This window comes from Vipera ursinii (genome assembly GCF_947247035.1).
Source record: "Vipera ursinii genome assembly, chromosome: 1".
NCBI classification, from domain to species: domain Eukaryota; kingdom Metazoa; phylum Chordata; class Lepidosauria; order Squamata; family Viperidae; genus Vipera; species Vipera ursinii.
The window spans coordinates 121,628,099-121,640,426 of record NC_139512.1 but is presented as its reverse complement, the minus strand read 5'-3'; the positions used below and the strand labels follow the sequence as shown (position 1 = coordinate 121,640,426).

Genomic DNA, 12,328 nt, shown 5'->3' with positions numbered 1-12,328 from the left:
GCACCCTGAGCAGACCCTCCCTGTGGGAGCGCACTGGGCGAAGGGCGTTTGATGCCGGCAGCAGGTGTTCCCTCAAATAGCCCGGACCCAGGCCATGTAGGGCTTTATAGGTAATAACCAGCAATAATAATAACTTATGCCCTAAGAATGTGTCTGAAAGAAAAGTCTTTCTGCTGTAGCTCAGTATAGCTTTCTGCTCTGCCATGGCATTTTTCATTTTCACTCCAGTGAATAACAGATAGTGTGGCTGAAACAGGCACTCTTAAAAGAAGAACACCAGGAGAAGAGATATTATAAAAACAAGGAATGCTTGCATATTGGTACTGCGTGTGATTGGCTATAAAAATAGAACCCACTTTAAAATGTAACTCATGGAAAACATGTTATATGTATCAGAAACATCTAAAAGCTGGAATCATATTGATTCATTCCTCTCTCACTAAGCTTTGGTCCTTTGAATCTCACTCATTCATTCAGCCACATGCTTCTTATCACTTTCAAATATGAAACACCCGGTGGTACAAATATATTTTTTATAAATAATAAAAAAACAGTGCATAACTGAGAGATAGGGTAGTAGGCATATCCACTGTTCCATCTGCACAGCTTCTTCTCATATACACCCAAACCAATGGATGCACAACCTTTTTTAAATTCAGCTTATGAACTATTAGAATAGAGTAGAATAGAGCTGGAAGGGACCTTGGAGGTCTTCTAGTCCAGCCCCCAGCTCAAGCAGGAGAACCTATGCCATCTCAGACAAGTGACTGCCTCTTTTTAAAAATCTCCAGTAATAGAGCGCCCACAATTTCTGGTGGCAAGCTGTTCCACTGGTTAATTGTCCTCACTGTCAGGAAGTTTCTCCTTAATTCCAGGTTGCTTCTCTCTTTGTTCAGTTTCCAACCATTGTTTCTTGTCCTGCTCTCTGGTGCTTTGGTGAATAACGTGGCCCCTTCTTCTTTGTGGCAGCCCCTCAAGTACTGGAATAATTATATACTAGTGTTCCTATATATATTTCTATCTATGTTCATTTGATGCATGTGAATTGATAAAATGCTGATTTCTTCTCCCCTTGCTTATTGATGCTTAAATTCATGTCTGATCACCATTATGTTTAGGCATAAAATACTTTTAAAATTCTGACTGAACATGTTGCGTGAACCAGGCAGTTCTAGTTTATTAAATCAGTTTAGCAGACTAGGACTTTAGATGACATGTGAAAACAACTAAATGCTCATCTACCACAGAGAAAGAGACAGAAAGGGCAATTCCTCTGCCCTTAAAAATCTTCATTTAAAAAAAAGGTAGCGGAAGATCAAATTCTGGCCCTTTTAATAATAATAATCTTGGGGCTAGGGTGTCAAGCAGGGACAAGATTCTTATTAAAAGGCCAGAATCTGATCTTCCCCTATCTTTTTTTAATGAAGATTTTTAAAAAATCAAGCAAGCCAATACTTGAAGTCTTGAAGGAACAACTTCTCTATAAGGTGTGGTTCGCACTGGCTCTTTCAGAAGAAGGAAACAATAACAACACACCTTCTGCTTTAAAGTGCGGTATGGATATGGCATTCTTCCAGAAACCTGGAGAGTTAAACATTTTCTATGTTCCCTTCTGAATATCTCAGAAACAGGAAAGTGTTCAGTCCTTCAGCCCTGCTCCACAGCTGAGTTTAAATACAAAGCCATGGAGGAAAACCAATATTCTGACTGCCAGGCAGGGTGGAGTAAATCAGAAAGGAAAAGTCTGATCATATTTCCGTCTTCCTCATTTTCGCTCCTTTTCTTTTTATTCAGGAGATCATCCATATTTGGTTTTTTGGATGAGCTTACATTATCCCACGCGGTGGCTCAGTGGGTTAGGATGGTGAGCTTGTCGATCAGAAGGTCGGCAGTTTGGCAGGTCGAATCCTGAGTGCTGCGTAACAGAGTGAGTGCCTGTTACTTGTCCCAGCTTCTGCCAACCTAGCAGTTCGAAAGCACGTAAAAATGCAAGTAGAAAAATAGGGACCACTACGGTGGGAAGGTAACAGCGTTCCGTGCGCCTTTAGCGTCTAGTCATGCCGGCCACATGACCACGGAGATGTCCTCGGACAAACGCCGGCTCTTCAGCTTTGAAACGGAGATGAGCACCGGCCCCTAGAGTTGGAAACGACTAGCATGCATGTGCGGGGGAACCTTTACCTTTACCTTTACATTATCCCAGGAAGACCTATTTCACATTTTGGAATTGCTTTAGACTCAGAACGTCTGCTTGAAAAGTGGCACCCACAGCTAGGAGGCCTTTGCACAAATTCATTGTATGCCAATTGCATCTGTTCTTGGATTGGGTCCATACTTGTGGTCATTAATGCCTGAGTCACCTCTTATTGGTGACTTACTGTAATATTGTCTAAATAGGACTGCCCTTGAAAATCTGTGGAAGCTACTACTGGTCTAGGACACAGTGACACGTGTAGTTTATGAGCATACTGAAGCATGCAGTACCTGATTGTGCATGCTGTACTGGTTGTGAGTGGGTTTTGCACCATTGTATGCTCTTCAAGATGCTTATCACCACCTATAACCCTTCATGGCACTTGAGGTATCTTCTTATAGGGCTGCTGACATCCAAATTCTTATTCTATAAGCTCTGATAAGGTTGGCATGTCCTGGGTCCCATCACTCAAGTAGTTATCCTTTTATGAGGCTCAGAGGACATGCCTTCTTTCTCACCACACCTGGCCCTTGAGATTATATGGCCCTGACCTACCTGCCTTTTGAAGACATAGCTCTGGCCCCAGGCACTGAATCAAGACTTCTGAGATCACTATGTGAACTGTCCTCCCTGTGATGTGTTTTTACATTTTTGGTTTATTATTTGTTTGTTGCCAATTTTGATAGTCACCTTCAGTCACGTGGGGAGTAGGTAGCCATATAAATTAATAACATAAGTAAATAAATAAATACATTCTTCAACTTATCAGTCTTCCCCAACCAGATACCCTCTAGATCAGAGGTCCCCAACCTTTTGGGGACCAGGAACCGGTTCTGTGGAGAAAGGTTTTTCCGCCAGAGTGCGAGGTTTTGTGTGCTACCTGGGGCTTTGCTAGTTTGTGCAGACTGGTTGCTGGCATGCCACGGACTGGTACTGGTCCACGGACCAGAGGTTGGGGACCCCTGCTCTAGATATTTTGGAATATAATGTTCATCATCCTTGGAGAGCATCCTCCTTAGCTGGGATGAATGGAAGTGGTAGTCCAGCAAAGCTGGAAGAGTCATTACTTTCCTGGAATAAGAGATCCAAGTGCGCAAATGATGCTCCCCAACTTAAGCTACAAAGATCAGAGTAAGCAAAGGTTGTTCATCTAAATCTCACCTTTCAGAGCTGGAAGTATAGTCTGAAGCTGGTTCTGAATTGCCAATTCCTTATACAAATTACAAAACTGAGCTACATATATAGGTTACATCAAAATTCAGGAGATAGAAAGCAAGCTGAAATAAGCACAAGCTAAGGGTGCTTGGCGAGGACTACGTATCCACTCTGTCCTGGGGGAAAAGGCATTGCAATCTAGTTAACTAAAATTATCTGGAAAAATGGAGGGCTCCAGCTTACTGACAGAGCCTTTTCATTCAAGGAGACTGTTGCCAGTCAGCAGAGAAGATAAAGTGAGGTTGAAGGAGCCTTGTAGTGGCTTGGGATTCTGGAACTTGCAGATAAACTTATCTGGTCACTGTGTTAGGTCAGGAAGGCAGTAGCATGCAAGTCACATTATTTTGAACCCTGCGATCCTGAAGGAGCTGAAGCCCGCTTATTTTAATTGATAGTTAAACAAAATGGTTGGAGCTAAGAGGTGCTCATAAAAAAGAAAGAATCCACAGCCTTCAGAGATGGGATGAGGTCTATTTCACACTCACTCCCCAACCCACCGGCCGCCAAAGAGATTTGGTTATTTCTGTATTACTTTTTGCTACACCTGCACTTTCAATAGCAGTTTTGTTTGCAGACATTAGCAAATGAGACGGGTGTGACCTGAAACTACAAGTTGCAATGTGAAGAACTGTGGAATTAAAATGCTACTTATCCAGCTTCATCTTCTTTCAAGGATATTCCCCTCCTTAGCCCCTAATTTTCTGTTTCTGCCATCTGGGAATTTTTAATGGCATAGCGTTAGCCACAGTCAAGGGATTACATTGGGAGGAAGGGGAAATCACTATTGTAACTCACTTCCTAAATTCACTATGAGTTGTACGTAACATACAATTACACCTGCTGATGTCTAGAGGTCAAATTGCTATGAGCAGTATAAGAACAAGCCAAATGCTTTATGTAGGAGAGCTGACCAGGGCATCCATGTTCTCAGTACTGCCAATACCCACTGAGCTAGTTTCTTAAAATCCATGATAAAGCAACTTCAGAGTCAAAACATTACAGGTAGTTTTTGATTTACAACTACAAATGGGCCTGGAAAGTTTATCACTAAGCAATGTGGGTCCTTGCACTGCATCCAATCTTATTACTTTTTTTGCCATGGTCTTTAATTGACATTCGCGGTTAATAAACAAATATAAATAGTTCCCCCACTGACTTTGCTTGCTGGAAGTCTCCCGAGTTTTATTTATTTAGCCTATAGCAGCAATACTAAAAACACGTCACAATTACTCTCCCAATAATCAAATATGAAAGGACTTATTTTTTTACAAGTTCAAAGGTAGACTATATGTGATGGAGTTGCATACAGGAAGTCTCAAGGGTTTCCCTGATATGTGCTCATATGGCGACAAGGAAAAAGCTACCCCAAAGAGTGTAGGAATCATACATTTGGGCGTCCCCTGGGTAAACGACACAGAGTCAGCTAATTCTTCCACAACGGCAGCCAGAACAATCCTTGTGATCTTATGACTTAAAGCACATCACTATGCGTAAAGTGTAAAGGATGACCACATGACCCTGGGATGCTGCATCCGTCATAAATACATGCCAGTTGCAGAGTGCTCAAATTTTGATCATGATCATTTGATCCGCGGGTACACAGCAACAGTTTTAAGTGCAAAGGATCAACATAAAGTCATTTTTCCCCACTGCCATCATAACTTAGAGGTCATTAAACAAATGGTCTTAAGTTCAGAACTATTTGTAGTTCCATGTTTCCCTAGACATTTTGGGCTGGTTTCATAACTTCCAGCTACACTGTTGTGTAACAGACCAAAAAAAGAAACCCAAAGTTACCAAGTTTAGGATTGGGTTGGACAGGTCAGAGACCTCATTGCTCTTGCCAGTGTGTGGCAAGATTAAGGATTTGGCAATGCCAGGCAATAAAAATCAGAAAAGGCTCTGTTCCACCCATTACATCACTCATGAAGGTCACCACGTTTGGGGTGGCTTCCTCCACCACTATTGACTAGTTTCTGGGACAGTCAGGCATCATCTCAATCTCGTTTGGAAGCCTCTTTGAGCTTTCCATAGAGGAAATGCAGATTCCTTTTCCCTCCCTTTTCCAATCGACACCTCTTGCTGCATAAAGCAGCCTTCCCCAACTGGAAAACCCAAGGATGCTATTAGACTTAGTCTTCCATAATGCCCACCAACCACACCGACTCAGGCTGGAGGACACAAGTTTAGGTTGTCAAAGACTTGAAGAGCTGATATTCGCCCTTCAATAAATTTCTTGGGCAGCTCTCAACACACATAAACACATAAGCTCACTATCTCGTGTAAAACATCCAAGTTAAACGTGGTCCTGTAGGTATACACACGTGTTGTCCAACTCTGTTAGTTGCCTTTGGAATTTATACCTTATTTATGAAGCCAGGATGAAAGTCAGGCAATTAGACAATCAAGTATAAATGTTTCCTGGGACTCAAGCCGTATCACAATAGGAAGCAGGCGAATTTCCCTAGGGACTGTATTTCATTCAGTTAGAACTGCTGCCTCTCCCCTCTAGCCACACCCTGCATGGTGGAGGAGCCTGGTGATAAATGCCTACTAAAGGCGACAGGCAGCAGACGGAGGCAGGCCTTGGTATAGGCACCACACCCATTATAAGGAAAGCCAGAGATCAAATTAAAATAGCAGTAAGCAAACCAGAGAACCTCCTATTCCTATTAACAGCTCCAGTTTCTTATACAGGAGATCATTGAGGAAATCACCACCAGGCCAACAGTTCTCAGCCTGTGGTCCACAGACCCCTGGAGAGGGCTGTGATGTTGTCATGGGGGTGTCTGTGAAGGCTTGAAGAAATGTAAGGATTTTAATCTTGAGTTAATTAAGTCTTGTGGGGATCTGTGGCCATGGCCACAAAAGGTATTTAAAGGGGGTCCGTGGTGAAGAAAAGGTTAAGAACCACTGACCTAGGCTTATTCTGGACAAAGTCTCTGTCACAAGTCACAGAATCTCACAATTATGTCGACTAAACAGTAATGCAAGAGAGCCTCTGAGCGTATGCGGAAGGTTTGTCAGCAGAAGTAATCTTCCTCGTATAGACCTGGGGCAACCGAAGTACAGGTAATCCTCGACTTACTACAGTTCATTTATTGACCGTTAGAAGTTACAACGGCTCTAAAAAAGTGACTTAGGAACACTTTTTACACTTACAGCCTTTGTAGCATCCTCATGATCATGTGACCAATATTTGGACACTTAAACAACTGGTTCATATTTATGACGGTCAACTTTTGCGACCTTTTTACAAGCAAAATCGGTGGGGAAGCCAGGTTAACTTAACGACCTTGTTACTAACTTTCTCAGCAGCAGTGATGCACTTAATGACTGTCCAAGAAAGGTCGTCAACTGGGGCAAAACTCCCTTAACACACGTATCACTTAACAACAGAAATTCGGGGCTCCATTGTCGACGTCGGTCAAGGGACTACCAGTACTGCCTTTGACAAGAGCGCAGAAGCTCCTACTCGCCCGCCTGTTGAAATATTCCAGACTTCCCAGCGGCCAACTCAAAAGCTCTAGGTTTGGGGGCAAGCGCTGAACGCCGTTTTGCTTTTTTGCCCTGTGCACGTCGGAAAGGAAGCAAACGCCAAAGGGGCTCAAAAACCGAAAGCGAACCGCGCTCCTCGAGATCGGTTATCCGGATGAAACCCCGAAGCCGTGAGAAGTTCCGGCAGGCTCGACTGAAGCCAGGACGGAAGAAAAGATCCCGAAGCCCGTAGGACTCGGTCCCAGCCGGCCAACTTCTCCGGATAAAAAGCCCACCGGCGACTCTTATTAATAAGCCTTTAACTACTTTTCTCCAGACTTACCGCCGCAACCGGCTCGCGATTTCGCCCCACCGAGAACTTTCGCAGCCGCTCCACCCCTCGCGCTGATGTTCGCCACAGGTCTGACGGCCTTTCGGAGAAGGAGGGTGGGCGGGGCACGCCGGGAAAACAACAGAGGCGGCCCCTGGACCCCGCCCTCGCTGGCCTAAAATAACCCCCAGAGGCGCCCCCCAGAGGCGTGCTCGGGAAAGTACAGACCAGGGGTCGGCAACCTCGGCTCTTTTATGACTCGTGGACTTCAACTCCCAGAATTCCTGAGCCAGCTACGCTGGCTCAGGAATTCTGGGAGTTGAAGTCCACGGGTCATAAAAGAGCCGAGGTTGCCGACCCCTGGTACAGACGGAAAGTTTTATTACAGGTTGCGAGGCGCTGGGAAAGCAACCGGAAGGGTTTTTTTTGGAAGCGGAAGTGTCCGCCCCGACGAGCCGAAAGCCGTGCAACGTTTCTGACGTGCGACTGCTTGGGCTCGGAAACGGTGACTTCGTGCTCACAGTGGTGGCGGGCTACTTGCCTATGCCTGGATATTCTGGCTGGGGATGGTGTAAGTTGTAACCCGCACCAGAGAGCAGCAGGAAAAGGAGGAGTGTTTTTTTTGTCAGAATCCATTTATATCATATTCGTAAATGGAATGTTTCAAACGTTATTCCAGGGATGCTGCCATCTCCCGAAGAGAAGAGAATAGATGTGTATTGAACCGGTATTAGGCATTTCAAAGGAAAGGAGAAGCCTTTTGAACTGGGGAAACAAAAGGGGAGGGGCTAGCATCTGGCTTGTGTCACGGAAGGGAGCAATAAACATGAAGGGTCCTAAGTTCCTTTTTCCCACGAGATGGATGCTAGGAGAGAAAGGATGGGGGACTGACCAAATGGGGTTAAAGGGGGGGTTAAACCGGGAACTCTTTATAAGGGTTTACTTCGTGGGATAATATTAAGTCCTGTCTTGTTTCCTACAACCAAGCATGTCATAGTAAAGATTCTTTTTGGAATAGATTTGACTCCAAGAATTTTGTCTTCCTAAGACATGGTTTGGGGTGGGTCCTGACAGTTTTGGTCATCTTGGCAGCAGCTTGCACTGGAAATAAATGAGGAGTGTCATTGAATGTGGACATTAGCATTGTCATTTCTGATGATTAGGTTTTAGAATAAGGGACTATGAAGTCTGGCAATGCATAGTTGTATTTTTCCCCCTCAAAAAAATGTCCCATACGTGAGTGTCCACCAGAATTTCTCTTGGGTTTATTTATTTATTTTATTTTATTTAATCCCATTTATATCCTGCCCTTCTCCGAAGACTCAGGGCGGCTTACAACCTAAGAAGCACAAATCAATGTGCTTAGCAATAGCCTTCATTCTATGTATATGCCTGCTTATTAAGGCTTTCACCCCCACCCCCCAGCGGCATTATTACAAAGTCAGCTTATTGCCCCTAGCAATCTGGGTCCTCATTTTACCTACCTCGGAAGGATGGAAGGCTGAGTCAACCTTGAGCCTGGTGGGACTCGAACCTGCACTAATTGCAGGCAGCTGGTGTTACTTAAGGAGGCATTAGCCCACTGCTCCACCAAGGTTGAGGGTAAATAGTGCAGGATGCAGTTATAATTTGTGCACACGGACTGCATTGCTACAATGTAACTTTTTTCATGCCTGTCTGCTTTGAATAGAAACAGGTGAAACTGGTTTGCATTGGCTCAGATTTACTTTACATGTAGCTCATTACCGACTGCATCAAATTGTTAAACTACTCTCCTGGGTTTCAGACCAGAGTCTTTCCCAGCATAAACTGGAGAGGCCCGGGCCTAAATAGGAAACCTGCATGCAGAGCTGATGTTCCATTCTTGAGCTGCAATCCTTCACTTTGTCTTGGGGGTCCTTTGCTCAGCCTGTGCTTAGCAGCACAAAGACACCTCCACCAACTGCTTAATGAGGACATCAGTGCCCAGTGTCATCCTTAACTTACTCTTAGCCCAACACAAAATCAGTATCTGCTTGTCTTTTCTTGCTCCACTTCAGAAGCCGAGTTTGGGAGTTTCTTCCAGCACAAGCTCTACTATCTGGCCTGTCTCACGTGTAATCATAATGACATAAGGTAAGAGGTGGGGGCCTGCCTTTTACCCACTGACTACCTGAGGTGGGTGCAGATGCACGCTCTCTCTGGTCCCTAGTGGATTTTGGGGGCCCTTTGCATTTTGGCAGGAGGAGAATGGGGACTCTCCCACTGTGCCAGAAAGCATCACTCCTATTTCTCTAGCCAACTTATGGCTGGGAGGAAAAGCAAGGAGACCAGGATGAGAAGTGAATCTTTTGGTACCAGTATTTTCCCAGTACCAAAATACCAAGATTTTTTTTTAACCACAGAAGGGAAAACAAGAAAGTAGATCTCCTAAGTCAGTTTCTGATGCTATTTCAATGCTGGGAGTGAAGGAGCCGTTCCTTTCTCCCCCTCCCTTGAAAAACAGTAAGGTGGGAGGGAGAACAGCTCCTCTACTGCCTGTCCTCTGTTCCAGTCTCAGAGGAATGACTTTTGTGGGAGTGTAGGAAGAAATGGATATACCGATAGAGGGTCTGGGACTCGCTTACCTTTCACATTGTGGATCAGTCGTTTTTAGTCATATGACATAATGAAAGTTTTGTGCTACTTGGTCAGAGAGTTGGATGAACGGCATTGGAATGAAATGCAGTTGATGTGGAAGGGGTAGTTGCTTTCCTGACTAATAATTTAAGATTATAGGGTTCTGTTATAGTGGTTAAGATACCATGTTAGAAACCAGGAGACTGTGAGCATTAGTCCTATCTTAGGCACATATCCAATTAAGTGACTTTGACTGGTTGTTCTCTCTCAGCCCTAGGAAGGAAACAGTGATAAACCACTTTGGAAAATGCTACCAAGAAAACTCCAGAGACTAGTCCATGGAGTTGCCGAGAGCCAATGCTGATTCAAAGCATTTTAAAAGTGATGTAAACAAATATGGTGTTGAGGTCTGATGTTGTCCTTTGAAGAATGGTATCTTCCCATTTTATTCTTTTAATTTAATGCATAAGAGGTGTTTTAAAAAGTCAGATAAGGCAGGAAATCTGCTGTAATCACTTTGCCTAATTCCTGTTCTACAAAATTAGGTGCTGGCTGCTGCTGAAGCCAGCCTCTATCATATTTCACACACCAAGTAATGTAGCTCCCAAGAACTTCTTTTGATTTTGCCTCATTGTAGAAAAATTGAGCTGGTAGTTTTCTTATGATTGCAACTTGAAAAAGGTGTTGCCACAGGGAGCTATTGAGCTAAATGAAAATATTTTTCAAAACTTCTAAAGATAAGATCAAACTAGTCATTATGTATCAGTTCTCTAACTAAACCTTCAACATTTTTTGTTGAAGATTAAAGCGGTGCAGAGATACCTGAAGTAAGGTTATCAATTTGAAGGGACGTTGCTGTAGTCCTTTATCTGCTACTTTTTATTCAGTTGGAAGTCTCTTCCAAACTTATCTCTTCTCAAATGCTGTTTGTCATGTGAACCATGTCGTGCAATTAACTGGGTAAGCTGCCATATGAGCAAAATCCATCAGGCATTTTTGAGGCTGCCTGGATTTTTTAAATTCTTTTGCCTCCCTCCCTCCAAAAGTTCCTTTTGATTACAGAACCCTTGCATCATATACAATTTGACTCTGTGACCTTACGTGGGATTTCTCCATTTTTATGAGGTAGAACATTTCAGAACAGGTTTCGGCACATGATTCTTTTTAGGTATTGCCAGAACCTTGTAGTGTTTCTATAACATTTTTTTAAAGTAAGAAAGCCTAGATTTATGTTAACTTCAACATAATATCCTTACTTATGTGACTGCATTTTCTTGGTTGTTTCTACCTGTCCCATCCAGTCTGGAAAGAGAGGCATGTTGCAGGTAGCATCAGCCAAGAGCGCCAGCTGTTGGGATGCTAAGAAGAGATTTTTCTGCTGTGGTGCCCGTCCTCTGGAAGATCATCCCTCCTGGCTGGCTCGCACTGTGTTGGCCTTCCTGACAGCCTTGAAGACCTGGTTCTGTGCCTGGGGTTGGAGCCCTGTTTCCTAGCGGTGTTGAATCATACCAGCTGCTGTGTGGTTTTGTTTTTCGTGTGTTTAAATTTAAATGTTCTTTTAGTAATTGTAATAGATTTTTATTTATTCAATTTACATGGCTTTTAAATAAATAAAATCATTCTCTGAAAGAAGATTGGTTGTTGTTTTTTTTTTTTTTGAAAAACCATGTTGGTGGTCCTTAAGTTAGCTTGAAATACATTCAGCTTTTTCTCCAATTAACCAAAATGCATTGTTAGTACTGAAGTCGCTGAAAAGAATAGACAAGGCAACTTGTTTCTCTTTGTCCCACAGGCACATAACAAGCATTTATTCATCCAAAAGTGTCATGTGACCACCCATCTCATACAATATAATCCTGGGAGGCTAACAACAATAATATGCAACAATAAAAAAAACTAAACAAAAATAAATCCACTACACACTATCAAGATGCCATTGCACTTTCATCCCAAATCCACATGTGTTGGGCTCATCTCTTATCCTGATCTAGTGCTTGATGGAAGGTCTTCACAACCTTCATGAAGGCTAAAAGAATAAGAAGCCTCCATATTTCATAGGGGAGTCTGGTCCAAAGGGCAGGTACACTGTGGAGAAGGTCCTCTTCCCAGGTCCCAGATGGCATCGGTTAATGAAAACAATTATGCGATGTGTATGTACAACCCACAGTGCATAAGTGCAAGTTGATCAAACACCACGTACGTGATTGCATGTGATTATGACTTCTGTGTTCCAAAGGCATCCAGGCATTTATTCTACCTAGCTTCCTTTTCTTGTTTTGGCCACAGACACAGCTAATGAGCACGCTGATGGGGAAAGAGAGGAGGAATAATAATCAAACTATTTGACGATACAGAGTTGGAGAAGGTATATTTATTTATATTTCACAGTTCTGAACTGCCCATCTCCCTCGAGGGATTCTGGACAGTGTACAATAAAGATTGCTCTAGTGCTAGATTCCCTCCCTTCACCCAAGACTTCTTTAAGCCACTTAAAGTACATAGGAAGAATTTTA

At 43.4% G+C, this 12,328-nt stretch overlaps 1 protein-coding gene and 1 long non-coding RNA gene across 3 annotated transcripts in view; one reads left to right on the top strand and one right to left on the bottom strand.

The window, feature by feature from the left end:
• The window catches only part of LOC310631884 (protein lifeguard 3-like), a 55,844-nt gene extending 48,501 nt beyond the window's left edge, over positions 1–7,343 (bottom strand). Inside the window, exon 1 of the mRNA XM_083348656.1 lies at positions 7,230–7,343. The gene's annotated coding sequence lies outside the window, so the exon portion shown is untranslated. The remainder of the gene's footprint in view (positions 1–7,229) is intronic.
• A 325-nt stretch (positions 7,344–7,668) lies between these two features.
• LOC310632078 lies at positions 7,669–11,623 on the top strand. 2 transcript variants are annotated; one of them, XR_014490767.1, is made up of 4 exons: positions 7,669–7,788; positions 9,257–9,332; positions 10,087–10,247; positions 11,117–11,623. It is a non-coding gene; the product is annotated as an uncharacterized lncRNA (long non-coding RNA). The 2 variants fall into 2 exon arrangements; XR_014490768.1 differs by lacking the exon at positions 7,669–7,788 and having other exon boundaries at positions 9,033–9,332.
• The last annotated feature ends 705 nt before the right edge of the window (positions 11,624–12,328 follow it).